This window comes from Apostichopus japonicus, chromosome 17, assembly GCF_037975245.1.
Source record: "Apostichopus japonicus isolate 1M-3 chromosome 17, ASM3797524v1, whole genome shotgun sequence".
In the NCBI taxonomy this organism is placed as follows: Eukaryota; Metazoa; Echinodermata; class Holothuroidea; order Aspidochirotida; family Stichopodidae; genus Apostichopus; species Apostichopus japonicus.
In genome coordinates this window covers 8,531,203-8,542,948 of record NC_092577.1, presented here as the reverse complement: position 1 = coordinate 8,542,948, position 11,746 = coordinate 8,531,203, and the positions used below count along the sequence as shown (strand labels likewise).

The 11,746-nt window shown below is 35.7% G+C and overlaps 3 protein-coding genes across 4 annotated transcripts in view; 2 read left to right on the top strand and 1 right to left on the bottom strand.

Moving 5' to 3' along the window:
* The window catches only part of LOC139985119 (uncharacterized), a 409,107-nt gene that overhangs the window by 107,432 nt on the left and 289,929 nt on the right, over nt 1-11,746 (top strand). The gene's annotated exons all lie outside the window — the stretch shown is intronic.
* The window catches only part of LOC139985148 (cAMP-responsive element-binding protein-like 2), a 246,692-nt gene that overhangs the window by 132,259 nt on the left and 102,687 nt on the right, over nt 1-11,746 (bottom strand). The gene's annotated exons all lie outside the window — the stretch shown is intronic.
* Nucleotides 6,177-11,746, top strand: part of LOC139985116 (uncharacterized) — a 364,233-nt gene continuing 358,663 nt past the window's right edge. For both annotated transcript variants that reach the window (XM_071999320.1, XM_071999317.1), the window contains exon 1: nt 6,177-6,379. The gene's annotated coding sequence lies outside the window, so the exon portion shown is untranslated. The remainder of the gene's footprint in view (nt 6,380-11,746) is intronic.

The window sequence follows — 11,746 nt, the reverse complement described above, 5'->3', positions numbered from 1 at the left end:
AAGCTTGGAGTAATCCTTGAAAATTCTGTTAAGTATATAAGTCAATGTCTTTGAGGCCAAGTGTCTGCAATTTGGTTACGTGGAGCAGGCTCCTTCGATTATTTCCTAAGTTTTATCCTCGGTAATTGTTTCACGAAAGTATAGATCCGTGATTTGAGGATACATAACATTTGTATTGTGTGGCCCTACATACATACTTCCATGAGCACTGCGGACTGTTTGGCGTTCCGTGTAAATGCAAGCACACATGAATATGTGATGTAACAATTGAGATGGTTGAGGTCATCTTCAACGTCATATTCCTCAAACTGTAACCAGATGAATGTGTGTATTTGTTACCGTACCTTCATTTGGAGGTTAATTACAACCAGTACGAAACGACAATATGTTACAGTTTCAACATTTTAATTTACAATCAACCTAGCTTATTTTGTAAATATAACCCGGTAAAATTGTTTTGAATAGCAACCTTTCAAGAAATGGACCGCGTTTGATAAAAGATTGTTGCCGTCCTGCATTCAAATGACCTATGATAGAGTTTTTGTGTGTTAGACCTGTTATTATACAACAGACCAACTGGTGTATCAGTTGATGTCGTTTTGCTTGATTACAAACCATTTCACACAAGTAGCGTAAGGTTTTCGCTCATATATATATATATATATATATATATATATATATATATATATATATATATATATATATATATATATATATATATATATATAACTATGGATCATACCTTATTTCGATATATATATATATATATATATATGTATATATATATATATATATATATATAGATATAGATATATACATATATATATATATATATACACACATATATATATATATATTATATATATATATATATATATATATATATATATATATATATATATATATATATATATATACACACACATATATATATAAACTATACGATCCTCACAATCATATCACCGACTCAACTTTCACTCGTCCAACTGTGCGAAAATGGAGAATCATTTATAATCGCTCGGAAGCAATTTGTTTGGCGTGCACGATCTGTGGTATTCCTTATTTTATGTTAAATTTTGCTTGGGTTATGAACGTTGCACCAATGTCAAATATACTGTATTCATCGTTGAGAAAACAACGGCTATGTATCGTCACCACGGAAATATGTTTCGACCAAAATGGAATATATTATATTCGTCGCACTAGTGTACATTATTTTGGACTGTACCATTCGATAATAGGTAAGCATAGGTTAGGGATTTCAGTCGTTTCCTTAAACGGATTTAAATTATGGTTTGTACGGTATTAAGATATATATTGCCTCTGTATGTATTTTTGCGTTAAAACCCTAGTTGATTGAAACAATATTATTTTATATTGCAGTGTTAATGGTACGAAAATATAAAATAAATCGTTTCAGTTGTCTCCGATTCTCAAAATCCGATACTAAAAGGTAAAAAGAAAGAAAAAGGAAAAAAGAAAAGAAAAAGAAGTTGCTATTACTCTTACAATAGCAATTACCCTTAATTTCTCTTAGCTGTTGGCGGCTTTGCTCCTCACGAGCATTATTCTAGCCTAACTTAAAACTACCTTTATCTGGCTGAGTAATACCTAGTGACATATTTGAAGGTCACATACTTTTACATGAAACTTTGGAAGGTACTAGCATAGTTTATACAATAAGTAGTTACTTTGCTAAAAGGACGAGGGGAAGGAGGTGGGGCTTTTAGACCGAGTTACTAGAAAATGTGTATAGCAACCTTCAGATTTGACAGAACCTTGGATGTTTTCTTCCACAGGCTAAGAAGTTCGGGATCATGGGGAAGTTATACCAGACCTTTTGGAAAAATAAACCAAGTCAGAATATGGACATACAAACCAAATGAACATCACCAAACTGATACACCCTCAGCCCTGGTTTCCATACATTGGGATTGTTAACCCATAAGGTTGCTTGACATAAGAAAGGAGAAGTCACTTGCTGTTCCAAAACGGAAGTTGCAAGCCACTCAAAGCATCCATATCCATATCAAACGTTTGATTAATCCATGATATTGTGTCTCATTAAGTTTGTAAGGAAAGAATGATAACAAAGGCGGGGTCTTTTCAAGTGCGTTTAATACTGTCTTGCCAAATCAATTAATGAAGGATCTTCAAAGTAATCAAAGTATCAAAAGTAACATGTCTTTTTATTGGCTGACACATTTTTTTCAAGGATGGTCCAGACAAGTAAAGTTGGATAAAGGGTTATCGGAAATATCGGAAATAAAGGTTGGTGTGCCTTGGGGGTAGGGGTCCATTATATGCAATTCTATTTACTATATATACTTATGAAATTAGGTTAAACTCACACATTTCTGTTACAAAATATGCCGATGATACTGCTTTATCATGCACAAGTCCTAAGAGCGCTGTTGAAACTGACCAATGAAATTTTCAGTGTTCTGTAAATGACATAGTTCCAACATGTGACCGCAAGACTTTGTGTAACTCCCAAAATAAAGGAAATTTGTTTTCGAAAATAAAACCATAAAAAATGAAAGTCTCATTCTATCAAGATCGCAACGTATTATTATTGAGGGAGCTGAGGTGGCTAGAACCTCCAAAACTGAGTACTGGGAGTATACATCGACGACAGTTTGACCTTTTCTTGCAAAGCATCAAGGTATTAAAAAAAGTATATTACAAAGTATCTAGTGTGGCTTACGTTGTGTCTTTCTTTAACGAAAATGCTAAGGAAAATGTTTTCATTACTGTTATTTAACCTGGCACATGTGATCAATACAGTGCCTGTTTGGTACCATTTATATTGCAAAAAAGCAAAGAAAGAAGAATGAAGTTTCTTAAATACATATCGGCTATATTTAATTTAGATTGCCATACACTTTTAGAAAAAAGTAAATGCTGCTGCAAGACCTGAGTTTACAAGAATTGCTAATAGGATTTACAGTGATCAGAAGCACCCTTTGTATACTGTACTAAAAAGTCTCCTGCACAAATCGAGCAGAAATATAAGGAATCCCCACAAAATACCGAACGTAAGTTTACAGAAGCTCATTTATTTATCGTGCTGCTTTATACATTCCATTCAAGCACTTGAAATGTTTGTTGTAGTCTGTTTGTTATATCGTTTTATGTATTTACTTTTGTATGTGTAGATGTATTTTATATGGTATCCTATCATCTTGACTTTTTCTCCCCTTTTATATTAGTTATTCTTGGACTGTTCGGTATCCTATCATCTTAAAAAAACAAAATTATATTAGTTATTCTTCTTGTTGAGGTATTATATGACTCCTCTCTATAAATTTTATATGCATACTGGAAGGAAATAAAAAGAAGGAACAGCATACTACAGTACAACTTGAAAAAAACTTGAACAATGGCACAGTTATTTCCTTCTTTAAATATGAGGATTCACACGAGGTTGGGTTGGATATTATGAATGTGCCTGTGAGCGTAAGAAGTTTTTTATATGTATACTGGAAGGAAAATAAAGAAGGAACAACATACTATAGTACAACTTGAAAACACTTGAACAATGGCACATTTGTTTCCTTCTTTAAATCTGAGGATTCACACGAGGTTGGGTTGGATATTATGAACATGCCTTGGAGCGTATGAAAAATTTCAACTTCCGTCTAAGGAGATAGTATAGTGGAAAAGCTTCCCAAACTTTTGAAGGATACTAAGAAACTACTGTCATAGACAATTCACGTAATACACTAACTTGAAAAATGAAGAATTGCACACACTTTTCCGTAGTCTGTGTGCTTCAAAATAGTTCCGACTTAACAGATTACGCCACTGGAACTATTATTGTTGCAAATGCATGTGTAAACATTTCATCATATCCCTTGTCTATGTTATACATTTTAGAAAATGGTGGAGGTCCTTTTAAAATAAATAGGACCATTATGCCACCCTTTCAGCAGCCGGCTCTCCTTGCCCTCCCTACCTCAACATCCATCTATCCGATACCATCCAAACACTTATATCCGCCCATAACCCATGCAAAATCCCTGTCTATGTTGTACATTGCATCAAATTTTGGGCGTTCTTTTTAAAAATGAATAAGACCAATATACCACCCCTTTCAACAGCCGGCTCTCCTTGCCCTCTTTACCACTTCCCCTCATCATATCCGACCCCATTCATGTTATGGATGGAGGGAATAAAATGGTTCTCAGGCAAAGTTTTACATCTGGTTGGTTATTTTCAAGCCCGAGAAGTGCCATTTCCGGTGATCTGGGTGGGTATCAAAACCAGAATTATAGTTATATTGTTACTAGATAGGCTTCTTGTGTTTAGAGTACGGCGTGATCTGCCTTTGGTCAAGTTTTCCATCATTAGCCATGCTTAGCATAGCACGAAATTTCTCTGAACAGTTAACTTTGATTCAGTAATGGACTCTTCTAGAACAAAGTTCGCTGCGTCTTGTGGTACCGGCTTGTCGTCTCTATTATAAACAACATCTCATTTGATTCACTGATATATGGATACCTGCGTATGCCTGCCTGTATACGTACTATTGTACTACAGTATATATATATATATATAAAGTACCGTAGCCACTGGGAAAATGGGAACACGTGCCCCCGCCCTTCCCCTACCCCTTGCTTCTACCTCCTCTTCCACTCCCCCTCTTCTCCTTCCCCTCTTCTCTCTTCCCCTCCCCTAAATGATGTGGAAAGTTGATGAGTTTTATAACACAAGCAAACATAGTCGTATAAATTGGAGTTGACGTGATGTAATGATAGCATCATTTTGCAGTCTGGGGCCTCGCAATCATATTGCGCGCCCGGGAGAAGTATGGAGGGGCTATAACAAAAAATATGTGAAATGTGTCAGTGAAAAGAAGAGGCCCGGCATTGTCCTCGGGACCGGGCCTAGCAAACACGCTCCTACTGTACAGTGCGCAAGGGTGGAGGAGGGCACATGGGCCATGGCCCTATCTTGGATCGTCAGTCAGGGGATGTGGGCCGTGGCCCCACCTCGGATCGTCAATCGGGGCGCAAGTGTGTAGGGTAGTGCATGTGGGTCGTGGTAACATCTTAGATCGTCAGTCATTGGGAAATGGTTCAATCTGTGGATTGTTGTAATCATCCTGGTGAGAATTGGACCCTTGATACGGTTGTATCATTGCCCTTACTATTATGTTATCATTTATAAGTAAACATTGCGTTGAGAATTACTTATATGGACCTGCTTTACAGTCTAAATATGCACAGTGCATAATATTATGTCTAAAGTTATATTTATCTTTCCGGGGCAGGATCTCCAGACTCACATCTCATATAGCAGCCTGTTTCAATAATCCAGCTCAGTCCTCCTACTCTATGAGGTCCTTCATCCGCCTCTGGAGCTAGCACAAAAGTTCAGGCTTCAATACATTAAACAGTAGGGAGTAATTGATACCCAGCGCCCCCCTCTCCACCTCTCCTCCCAGACCTTTGATATCATGTGAACGCCATTGCGCTACTGGACCATAATGTCGCCTAACTGAAGCATATAAAGTTCTTTAAATGAAAAAAAGGAATTGTCTTCTCAGTTTTCTAAACATCTAACCCGTTCTTACAAAAGAGGCATTGTTAATGACTTAAACTATAACTGAGTTCTTCCGTTCATTGAAATCCTGCCTTAACGAAGTTAATCAACAAAGGAGAAATGACCAGGACGATCAATATGAACAGGACAAAATATTATTTGTTTCTACAACGGGACTCTAATCACGGACCCTTGCAATCTTAATCTTACTTGTTAGAATCCCGCTCTAGCTCATTTTATCTATACTTTCTTTTGTCAAATTATGTATATTTTTTTTTTTATATTTGTGTAATAAACGGTGGTTTTACGTTGTTTGAATTTTCGTAAACCAAATGTAGATTTCTTGTCAAGACATAGCCTATACAGAGTGGGCCATCACCGCTTGTAGTTTCATCTAAACAGTTTTCGTAATTTATAGGCATATTACGCACATAGGACAAAATACATCGGAAACTTACAATGGTTTGTATTAAAAGACGTCAATGAGAGCAATGCATATACGTACAGCAGGTACTTTAGAAAGGCTGACATGACAGAATAAACACAGCAAGGCATAAATATCAGATATCAAATAAAGTCTTTGATTGTGTAAACTATAAAACATGAACAGTTAAATCTCTACACTGATTCCCACCGATATCTAGTTAGCGTTCATGGCCGTATGTTAGCACGTCACATGACCTACACGACGCCATCTTGTCAATTGGATGTTCTTCATTCCTGTTTCCGTATGTTCTTTTTTTCCTGGTTTTCATCTGGCATTTAAGGATTAAAGGATTCTAGACTTACATTCTACTCTGGATGATTAACCCACAAAGCGATGATCGTGCTGGTAAGTTACGTACAGGAGACAGTAATGGTGTAAAGCTATATATGTACTGATATACTAAACACGTCATTAATAACACAGGCTATGTACGGATATACTTAACACGTTATTAAGAACACAGGCTATGTTAAATTTATGACAACAGATTACTATATTAACATGGAGTTAAAGGGTTCTAGACTTAAATTCTACTCTGGATGATATCCCCGGAAATCGATGGTCGTACTGGAAAGTAACAGTAATGGTGTGAAGCTATATATGTACTGATATACTAAAAACGTCATTAATAACACAGGATATATGTACTGATACACTAAACACGTAATTAATCCACATATTGTGTACTGATATACTAAACACGTCATTAATAACACAGGCAATACTAAACACGTCCTTAATAACACAGACTATGTACTGATTTACTAAACACGTCATAAATAACACAGGCTATGTGAAATTTATGACAACATATTACTATATAAACATGGCGTCTTCAAGGTCTTTTCAATTTATAAGAATTATTATCCATGTCTGTATGATCATATTTCCATGTCGATTTAAATATTTAATTAATTTGAAGGTAATAATGTTAAGCTCATGTTAGTCAAACTCTTATTATATAAATCCTGTTTATTTAATAGTTCATTCATGCAACTACAACATATCTCTTCCAATCAGAACATGTGCTATCCTTTCACTTTATTGTTGTCAGACCAGACCATAAATAAACTAACAGTGAGTCCTGTCGAAACAGAAATGAAGAATTGTAATACTTTCATAGCAGGCCTTGCGCCTTTAGGCTTAGGTCCAACTTAAATGAATGAATCGGGATGGAAATCATTAAATATATTCCTCAGGGAATAGGCTTATTTCAGCTTGCAATTGCATGCATGAGAGAGATGCATTTGTCTTACTTTCTATCCGAACGGAACATTGAGTAAATCATGTGGGAAGAATATGGACCATTGGATCAGTTTTATTCTGATAAATCTAGTGGGAAGTTCTAGGAACATGGTATAATTTAGGCATATATATATATATATATATATATATATATATATATATATATATATATATATATATATATATATATATATACATATATATATATATATATATATATATATATATATATATATATATATGTATATATATATATATATATATATATTTATATATATATATACATATATATATATTTATATATATATATATATATATATATATATATATATATATATATATATAAGGATCAGGACTGCAAGAAGAGTGATCTATGTTATAAGAGCAGAGCCTAAACATATAAGTAAATGCCTTGGTAAATACAGCTGTTACTCGGAGTTTCACGCCCTTAGGGTGGCGATCGTCAGACAACTGAAAAAATACTCGCTGCCGGATATATTCTATGGGGAACACGAACCCTGGTTTGAGCCTATTGTGGCGACACTTGGAGATGAATTCAGATCTCTTATTGAGTAAATGCGGGTTTTTGGACAGGAGGATACAAAGCTTCTCATAAAAAAAGAGGTTACATTGACCGGATCTACGCATGCTGGTATTGGAATGCTTAAGTACGCTCCACTCAATAACGAAGGAGGCACCCTTACGCTTCAGGTCCCATATATGTTTGGAAAGCTCTGTTTCTTTCTCGTAACGCTCATGTCGGAAGGACTTACTGTGGTTACTGTACCTTTGCTTAAAGGGGCCACTCGATAGCCCTATGTATGATTTGTTGTCATCACCAGTAGTAACATCGGCCATATATATTACACTGCTCACCAAGCAATTCCTGTTGAGGGGGCAATTAAGTTTTTCTCTACAATTGCATATGCGTTGAGCCTGCTGCGGTCTAAGCTCGTTTTGTGATAAAAGCCGGTTATTATGGCTGTTGATGATTGATCGCATATTGCCGGTTATTATGGCTGTTGATGAACAAGCACAACTACCTCTTACCAAGCAGTTGCCATCCACGTCACTGTACCAGAAATATTCCGTACAGTCAAGCGTTGCGCAGTCGACGTATTTGCTCCTCTGAAGTCGATTTTGATTCACGCACTAAAGAACTGTCACAACACCTCCTTAACAGACAGTATTTTCGGGGTACTATTGAAAATGCCATCAAAAAGGCTAAAAGCAAACCCCGTACCGAAACATTGACGTACAAAACTCGTCAAACCAGTTCCAAAAGGGTACCATTGGTTACTGAATTCCACCCTGGTCTCCCACCATTGGCTAATATCATTCAGAAGAATTTTCACCTACTTCAAGGCACCGAACGCCTGAAATCAGTTTTCCCAGAATTACCTGTCATCGCTTTTAAACGACCCAGCAACCTACGGGATATCTTAGTTCGGGCATCCTTTCGGGATGACACCCCATTAGGTGAAAAAGCAAAACAGAAACTACAGGATCATCGCCCTGTACACAAAATTGCAAAACGTGCTTACTTGTCGATTCGACCGGGGCCTTTCAGAGCAACCAAACCAAACGCACGTTCCAAATTCGGCACAAAATTATCTGCCTATCCAAAAATGTCATTTACCTCATCTACTGCAATATTTGTAACTTACAATACATTGGAGAGTCAAAAAACACTCTTAGAATGAGAATGACACAACATAGATCGGCGATCAAAACAAAAAAGATCTACCAACCTGTTGTAAATCACATCAATCTCCAAAATCATTCAATTGAGAATTTGCGTGTTATTGCCTTGACCAGAACGATTCTTGGACAGATAAATCTAGGAAAGCGAAAGAAAATTTCTGGGAACTAAACCTAAAAGACCACGGCACCATTCGGTTTAAACATCAGACACGATTTGCCGTCCCAGATAAACCCAAACAATTCCTTTACAATTACAACGGAATCGGATTAAAATAATCCGACGCGGATTAAAATAATCCGAATTTCTAAAACTTCTGCTCAATTCAGCAGAAATCAGTAAGTCGCTTTGCCTTCACAACCATGCCGACATCTTCTCTATAAAACAGTTTCAATTCCTGCTACTCCTTATCACTTTCGGTGATCATGCACTGAAGAAGAGCTAGTTCTGCTATATATATACATATATATATATATATATATATATATATATATATATATATATATATATATATATATATATATATATATATATATATATATATATATATATATATATATTGTCAGTAAAACCACGGTGAAACATTACAGTATTCTTAAACTCTACAAACATCCTAATAATTAGGAAGAATGGTGAAACAAAAGAATAAGCAGATTAAGTTTAAGAATTTAACTGATTTTTAAGATTTTTTTTGTATGATAGTAATCACGTGACTGTTATGTTTGCTTTATCAGAACAGAACGATGCATGGTAAAGGTTATTTTACTAAACTTATTAGAAAAATATAAATCATGTGAGATTCAAACTATTATAGCTTATGAAATAACCTTTACAATTGTTTGTTCTGCCCGAGTCTCAGTCGTGCCGCTAAAAGCAGCACTTTAATTTAGGCTAACAATTTTAACCTGGTAGGCTAATACTATACACAAGAGTGTGTATTGATAACAGTGTGTCAACTTTCTCTCTAATTTCATCAAATAAAGGTTACTGAGGGAATAATTACTAAATTTGATTTGATCCTCAACGTTTATATTTCGTCACGTGTGCGCTTTGTACTTTTACATTATACACATTACAGACCAAACTGGAAAATGTTTATAAAAAGAGAAGAGATTTAAACCTCACTTGTTGCAATGAGTCTTTACTTTAGTCAAAAGTATGACGTACACTTTTATCTGATGTCATTATCGATTAGCATCGATAAAATAATAAAAATTAACTCAAACAGATTCTTTAACATGCAAATGAATAACCGTTGTATCTACGATTAAGAGAGAGCTTCGCAATAATTATGAAGCCCGCCATCTAAACTGACGACATGTAGGTGACATTCTTAAAGGATATTATGAATATTGATAACAAAACAGAAAGTTGAATTTTTTTCAGGGCGGGTTAAGTTTAGATTACTTCAAAGGTCGAGGTTTTGTGTGAACAATAAACAGTAAATAAGAGATAAGGAGAGATGGACTTTAATGTAATCTTTGTCGAGCCAGAGATCTGTTGTTAAAGTGACTGGTTCTGTTGACTTATAGAATTGTACATTGATTTATGATGATTTGTTCAGTTAGTTTTAACCATGCATTCTGTATCAATATACATTCAACAGATCATCGCTTTGAAAGATAATCATGGATAATATCACTCAACGGAAAAGAAAAGTGAAGACCCAAGTTTATCCCGCGAAAGTTATTGTGACGTCATAATCGATGGAGCGCCTTACAGTGCAAGGTTTGTTGTAATTACATAGTTATGTATTAGTAACTTAGCATAGGAAGGCTGGTGTTAAAATAAACATTGATAATGACTTAAGCCTCAGCATTGTAGTTAATCTTACAGTGTATGATCGAGAGTCAATATGATTTAATTATTATATTTTTTTTTAAATAAAAAGCTAGTTTGGTGTTATCAAACTGATTGATTGACTTCTGTGACATTGTGTGATATTATAACACACTGTATTAAAATCACTTTATGTAGATGTAATCAAATGCACCAAAACCATATCGTACTTTTAACTCCTGGACTGCTAGGCAGTACTGAGTTCAGCTATAAAATGTTCAAGTTTGTTCCAAAGAAGGTAGGCCACCTGTATCAGATCGAGAGCAAAGTAATTGAAATATTATGTCTTTATATAAAAGGGCAGTGGCGTAGAGGTACTTTTGAGTGGGGGTTGGGGGATGAAGACTGATGGCCGGCCTGGGGGAGGGATCTAAGGGGAGGGGGTGTCCCCCTCTCGTTTGGATTTTTTTTTGCATTTCCAGGTGGCCTCAGATGCAATTTGGTGCAATATAACACACTTCAACACCCAATCCATTTTGTTAATAATTTTGCATTTTCACCTGGCCTTATAGATGCAATTTGGTGTTCCAAATGAGATTTTTTTCTCATTTGGAAATGAGAAAGGGGTTTTCTGACTCGCGGAGCGGGGGGGGGGGCCGAATGATACTTCCGCCCCCCATATTTTTCACTGGGGGCTGGCGCCCCCCGGTTCCTACGCCCTTGTAAAAGGGCCAATAAATTCAACACCTTCTCAACTTGCGAAATGAATTATACTAGTTGAAATCCATCTACTTTATTAAGTTGACCAAATCGATTGAATGGTTATATAAGATATGGGCGCATATAAGGAGATATAAATTTGCACATTACTCCGATTGAACTTGTGTAATTATGTCGTTTACAGTGACATCAAACAGATTGCCTGCCACAGCTTGTTTCCAGTTTATATATAAGCACTGAAACGCACACACTTTATTGACCTAAGA